This window comes from Oncorhynchus keta, chromosome 19 (assembly GCF_023373465.1).
Source record: "Oncorhynchus keta strain PuntledgeMale-10-30-2019 chromosome 19, Oket_V2, whole genome shotgun sequence".
Lineage (NCBI taxonomy): Eukaryota > Metazoa > Chordata > Actinopteri > Salmoniformes > Salmonidae > Oncorhynchus > Oncorhynchus keta.
The window spans coordinates 11,060,108-11,067,543 of NC_068439.1; positions in this window are offsets into that span (position 1 = coordinate 11,060,108).

Below are 7,436 nucleotides of genomic sequence, written 5' to 3' on the forward strand. Positions count from 1 at the left end.
CAACAGTCTGATGGTGATAGAAGCTGTTCAACAGTCTGATGGTGATAGAAGCTGTTCAACAGTCTGATGGTAATAGAAGCTGTTCAACAGTCTGATGGTGATAGAAGCTGTTCAACAGTCTGATGGTAATAGAAGCTGTTCAACAGTCTGATGGTAATAGAAGCTGTTCAACAGTCTGATGGTGATAGTAGCTGTTCAACAGTCTGATGGGGATAGAAGCTGATCAACAGTCTGATGGTCTGGTAATAGAAGCTGTTCAACAGTCTAATGGTGATAGAAGCTGTTCAACAGTCTGATGGTAATAGAAGCTGTTCAACAGTCTGATGGTGATAGAAGCTGTTTAACAGTCTGATGGTCTGGTAATAGAAGCTGTTCAACAGTCTGATGGTGATAGAAGCTGTTCAACAGTCTGATGGAGATAGAAGCTGTTCAACAGTCTGATGGTGATAGAAGCTGTTCAACAGTCTGATGGTAATAGAAGCTGTTCAACAGTCTGATGGTGATAGAAGCTGTTCAACAGTCTGATGGTGATAGAAGCTGTTCAACAGTCTGATGGTGATAGAAGCTGTTCAACAGTCTGATGGTGATAGAAGCTGTTCAACAGTCTGATGGTAATAGAAGCTGTTCAACAGTCTGATGGTGATAGAAGCTGTTCAACAGTCTGATGGTAATAGAAGCTGTTCAACAGTCTGATGGTAATAGAAGCTGTTCAACAGTCTGATGGTGATAGTAGCTGTTCAACAGTCTGATGGGGATAGAAGCTGATCAACAGTCTGATGGTCTGGTAATAGAAGCTGTTCAACAGTCTAATGGTGATAGAAGCTGTTCAACAGTCTGATGGTAATAGAAGCTGTTCAACAGTCTGATGGTAATAGAAGCTGTTCAACAGTCTGATGGTGATAGAAGCTGTTCAACAGTCTGATGGTAATAGAAGCTGTTCAACAGTCTGATGGTAATAGAAGCTGTTCAACAGTCTGATGGTAATAGAAGCTGTTCAACAGTCTGATGGTCTGGTAATAGAAGCTTTTTCTCTGTTTCTCCATCTTGGCACTGATGCACCTGTAATGTCTTCGTCTTTTGGTCCGTAGCCAAGTGAATAGTCTGTGGCCCTGGCGACTGAAAGCCTTAATGATCTTCTTGGCTTTCCTTTGACACCTAGTGATGCATGTATCCTGGAGGGGAGGCTCCGTGCCCCCGGTGATGTTTTGAGCTGAATGCTATGTGGTTGACAGCCACGTGGTTGAGGGCGGTGCAGTTGCCATACCAGGCGGTGATGCAGCACGACAGAATGCTCTCAATGGTGCATCTGTATCAATGGTGCATCTGTAAAAGTTTGTGAGAGTCTTAGGGGCCATGCCGAATGTTGTCAACCACGGTGTTGGTGTGGCGAAACCATTTCAGGCGGTCAGTGATGTTTACGCAGAGGAACTTGAGGCTTTGACCCTATCCACTGCGGCCCCGTGGATGAGGATGGGGGCGTGCTCCCTCTTCTCTCTCTCCTGTAGTCCACGATAAGCTCCTTCATTTTGTTGAGGGAGAGTTATTTTCCTGGCACCACTCCGCCAGGCCTCTAACCTCCTCCCTGTAGGCTGTCTCATCGTCGTTGGTAATCAGGCCTACCACTGTCGTGTCGTCAGCAAACATAATGATTGAGTTGGAGTTGTGCATGGCCACGCAGTCATGGGTGAACAGAGAGTACAGGAGGGGCTGAGCACACACCCTGGTGGGCCACCGTGTTGGGGGTCAGCGTGGTGGAGGTGTTGTTGCCTACCCTCACCCACTGGTGGTGGCCTGAAATTTAGAATCTAGTTCCCCAGGGAGGAGTTCAGACCCAGGGTCCTGAGCTTAGTGATGAGCACTATGGTGTAGGAGGCTAAGCTGTAGTTGATGAACAACATTCTCACATAGGTATTCCTCTTCCAGGTGAGATAGGGTGGTGTGCAGTGCAACACCGATTGCGTCGTCCGTAGATTTGTTGGGTCAGTATGCAAATTGTAGTGGGTCAAGGGTGTCGGTGGAAGTGATATGGTCCTTGACTTTCAAAGCACTTCGTGATGACAGAAGTCCCTGCCACTTGACTCGTGGCTACGCCATTGAATTGTGACTTCACTTTGTCCATGTACCGTCCTTTTGTCTCTTTGATTGTCTTGCACAGTAGGTCATAGGTGCTCTGTTTGTACTCGTCCACCTTACCGTGGTTAAATGTGACGGTTTGCACTTTCAGTTTTACACGAATGCTGCCATCTATCCACGTTTTTTTGGTTTGGATATGTTTTATTCGTCACTGTAGAAACAACATCCTCTATGCACTTTCTGAGTGACCCAGAGACAGGGTCAGGGTATTTGTCGACGTTATTTCCAGAGGCAGCCCGGAACGTATCCCAGTCTGAGTGATCAAACAGTCATGTAGCATGGGCTCTGATTGGTCAGACCAGCATTGAACAGACCTTACCACCGGTGCTTCCTGTTTTAATTCCTGCCCATAGGTGCGTGAAGCAGAATGGAGGCATGGTCTGATTTGCCAAAGGGGGTGCAAAGGAGAGCTTTATATCTGTCGCAGAATGGAAAGTGAGGCAAGAGATGTGTTGGTGAAATTTCAGGAGAATTTTCCCAAAATGTCCTTTGTTAATGTAACCGGCTACAACAAATGGATATACTGTTTCCAATTTTCCGCGCGATGTATTGAAAAAAAAAACAATCTGTATCGCCTGATCAAGCACCTCCCCCATCAACCAAGTCTCTAAGGCAGATTACGTTACAGTCTCTCATATCTCATTCACTATGGAGCCCCTAGTCCCACTCCTCATACCCCTGATACCTCCTTTGTCCCACCTCCCACATATGCGGTGACCTCACCCATTACAACCAGCATGTCCAGAGATAAAACCTCTCTCATCATCACCCAGTGCCTGGGCTTACCTCCGCCATACCCGCACCCCACCATACCCCTGTCTGCGCATTATGCCCTGAATATATTCTACCATGCCCAGAAACCTGCTTCTCTTATTCTCTGTCCCCAACGCTCTAGGCGACCAGTTTTGATAGCCCTTAGCCGCACCCTCATACTACTCCTTCTCTGTTCCGCGGGTGATGTGGAGGTAAACCCAGGCCCTGCATGTCCCAGGCACCCTCATTTGTTGACTTCTGTGATCGAAAAAGCCTTGGTTTCATGCATGTCAACATCAGAAGCCTCCTCCCTAAGTTTGTTTTACTCACTGCTTTAGCACACTCTGCTAACCCTGATGTCCTTGCCGTGTCTGAATCCTGGCTCAGGAAGGCCACCAAAAATTCAGAGATTTCCATACCCAACTATAACATCTTCTGCAACTCCTCTAAAAGGGGAGGAGTTGCAGTCTACTGCAGAGATAGCCTGCAAAGTAATGTCATACTTTCCAGGTCCATACCCAAACAGTTCGAACTACTAATTCTGAAAATTACTCTCTCCAGAAATAAGTCTCTCACTGTTGCCGCCTGCTACCGACCCCCCTCAGCTCCCAGCTGTGCCATGGACACCATTTGTGAATTGATTGCCCCCCATCTAGCTTCAGAGTTTGTTCTGTTAGGTGACCTAAACTGGGATATGCTTAACACCCCGGCAGTCCTACAATCTAAGCTAGATGCCCTCAATCTCACACAAATCATCAAGGAACCCACCAGGTACAACCCTAACTCTGTAAGCAAGGGCACCCTCATAGACGTCATCCTGACCAACTGGCCCTCCATATACACCTCCGCTGTCTTCAACCAGGATCTCAGCGACCACTGCCTCATTGCCTGTATCCGATACGGTGCCGCAGTCAAACGACCACCCCTCATCACTGTCAAACGCTCCCTAAAACACTTCTGTGAGCAGGCCTTTCTTATCGACCTGGCCCGGGTATCCTGGAAGGACATTGACCTCATCCCGTCAGTTGAGGATGCCTGGTCATTCTTTAAGAGTAACTTCCTCACCATTTTAGATAAGCATGCTCCGTTCAAAAAATGCAGAACTAAGAACAGATACAGCCCTTAGTTCACTCCTGACCTGACTGCCCTCGACCAGCACAAAAACATCCTGTGGCGGACTGCAATAGCATCGAACAGATATGCAACTGTTCAGGGAAGTCAGGAACCAATACACGCAGTCAGTCAGGAAAGCTAAGGCCAGCTTCTTCAGGCAGAAGTTTGCATCCTGTAGCTCCAACTCCAAAAAGTTCTGGGACACTGTGAAGTCCATGGAGAACAAGAGCACCTCCTCCCAGCTGCCCACTGCCCTGAGGCTAGGGAACACGGTCACCACCGACAAATCCATGATTATCGAAAACTTCAACAAGCATTTCTCAACGGCTGGCCATGCCTTCCGCCTGGCTACTCCTACCTCGGCCAACAGCTCCGGCCCCCCCGCAGCTCCTCGCCCAAGCCTCTCCAGGTTCTCCTTTACCCAAATCCAGATAGCAGATGTTCTGAAAGAGCTGCAAAACCTGGACCCGTATAAATCAGCTGGGCTTGACAATCTGGACCCTCTATTTCTGAAACTATCCGCCGCCATTGTCGCAACCCCTTTTACCAGCCTGTTCAACCTCTCTTTCATATCGTCTGAGATCCCCAAGGACTGGAAAGCTGCCGCAGTCATCCCCCTCTTCAAAGGGGGAGACACCCTGGACTGCCTATCTAAGGTCTTCGAAAGCCAAGTCAACAAACAGGTCACTGACCATCTCGAATCCCACCGTACCTTCTCCGCTATGCAATCTGGTTTCCGAGCCGGTCACGGGGGCACCTCAGCCACACTCAGGGTACTAAACGACATCATAACCGCCATTGATAAAAGACAGTACTGTGCAGCCGTCTTCATCAACCTTGCCAAGGCTTTCGACTCTGTCAATCACCATATTCTTATCGGCAGACTCAGTAGCCTCGGTTTTTCGGATGACTGCCTTGCCTGGTTCACCAATTACTTTGCAGACAGAGTTCAGTGTGTCAAATCGGAGGGCATGTTGTCCGGTCCTCTGGCAGTCTCTATGGGGGTGCCACAGGGTTCAATTCTCGGGCCGACTCTTTTCTCTGTATATATCAATGATGTTGCTCTTGCTGCGGGCGATTCCCTGATCCACCTCTACGCAGACGACACCATTGTATACACTTTCGGCCCGTCATTGGACACTGTGCTATCTAACCTCCAATCGAGCTTCAATGCCATACAACTCTCCTTCCGTGTCCTCCAACTGCTTTTAAATGCAAGTAAAACTAAATGCATGCTCTTCAACCGATCGCTGCCCGCACCTGCCCGCTCATCCATCATCACTACTCTGGGCGGTTCTGACTTAGAATATGTGGACAACTACAAATACCTAGGTGCATGGTTAGACGGTAAACTCTCCTTCCAGACTCACATTAAGCATCTCCAATCCAAAATTAAAGCTAGAATCGGCTTCCTATTTCGCAACAAAGCATTCTTCTCTCATGCTGCCAAACATACCCTCGTAAAACTGACCATCCTACCGATCCTCGACTTCGGCGATGTAATTTACAAAATAGCCTCCAACACTCTACTCAACAAATTGTATGCAGTCTATCACAGTGCCATCCGTTTTGTCACCAAAGCCCCATATACTACCCACCACTGCGACCTGTACGCTCCCGTTGGCTGGCCCTCGCTTCATACTCGTCGCCAAACCCACTGGCTCCAGGTCATCTACAAGTCTCTGCTAGGTAAAGCCCAGCCTTATCTCAGCTCACTGGTCACCATAGCAGCACCCACCCATAGCACGCGCTCCAGCAGGTATATCTCACTGGTCACCCCCAAAGCCAATCCCTCCTTTGGCCGCCTTTCCTTCCAGTTCTCTGCTGCCAATGTGTCCCGACTCCCGCTGAAGTCGGTCCCTCTCCTTGTTCGGGCGGCGGTCGACGTCACTGGTCTTCTAGCCATCGCCGCTCCACCTTTCATTTTCCATTTGTTTTGTCTTGTTTTCCCACACACCTGGTTTACATCCCCTCATTACTCTATGTGTATATTATCCTCTGTTCCCCCCATGGGGGAATATAATATATTATATATAATCATATATTATGTGTATATTATCCTCTGTTCCCCCCATGGGGGAATATAATATATTATATATAATCATATATTATGTGTATATTATCCTCTGTTCCCCCCATGGGGGAATATAATATATTATATATAATAATATATTATGTGTATATTATCCTCTGTTCCCCCCATGGGGGAATATAATATATTATATATTATCATATATTATGTGTATATTATCCTCTGTTCCCAGAGTGTCTGTGTATGGTTTTGTTAATTCATTATGTGTGTGACGCTACAGGCTGGTTTTGCGCCGGGTATTGTTAACCCGTGGTTTTGTTATTTTGTACCATGTGGTGTGTTTTTGTGCGCTATGGCTTGTTGTTGCGTCCGGCTGTTTTCCTCTGCCTGATTGAAGTGTGCCTGTTCACTCATCTCTGCTCTCCTGCACCTGACTTCCTTTGACCAGTTGCGCACACTGTGACACAATGACTGGAACGAACTGCAAAAATCACTGAAGCTGGAGACTCATATCTCCCTCACTAGCTTTAAGCACCAGCTGTCAGAGCAGCTCACAGATCACTGCACCTGTACACAGCCCATCTGTAAATAGCCCATCCAACTACCTCATCCCCATACTGTATTTATTTATCTTGCTCCTTTGCACCCCAGTATCTCTACTTGCACATTCATTTTCTGCACATCTACCATTCCAGTGTTTAATTGCTATATTGTATTTACTTCGCCACCATGGCCTATTTATTGCCTTACCTCCCTTATCTTACCTCATTTGAACATACTGCATATAGACCTTTTCTACTGTATTATTGACTGTATGTTTAGTTTATTCCATGTGTAACTCTGTGTTGTTGTATGTGTCGAACTGCTTTACTTTATCTTGGCCAAGTCGCAGTTGCAAAGGAGAACTTGTTCTCAACTAGCCTAGCCTTAAATAAAGGTGAAATAAATCAAATAAAAAATAAATGTTTGAACAAGCCCCAGCCCAGCTCTACTAGCCCCAGCTCTACTGGCCCCAGCTCTACTGGCCCCTGCTCTACTGGCCCCAGCTCTACTGGCCCCTGCTCTACTAGCCCCAGCTCTACTAGCCCCAGCTCTACTGGCCCCTGCTCTACTAGCCCCAGCTCTACTGGCCCCAGCTCTACTAGCCCCAGCACTACTAGCCCCAGCTCTACTAGCCCCAGCTCTACTACTCAGCCCCAGCTCTACTAGCCCCAACTCTACTAGCCCCTGCTCTACTAGCCCCAACTCTACTAGCCCCAGCTCTACTACCCCAAACTCTACTAGCCCCAGCTCTACTAGTCTCAGCCCCAGCTCTACTAGCCCCAACTCTACTAGCCCCAGCTCTACTAGCCCCAGCTCTACTAGCCCCTGCTCTACTAGCCCCTGCTCTACTAGCCCCAACTCT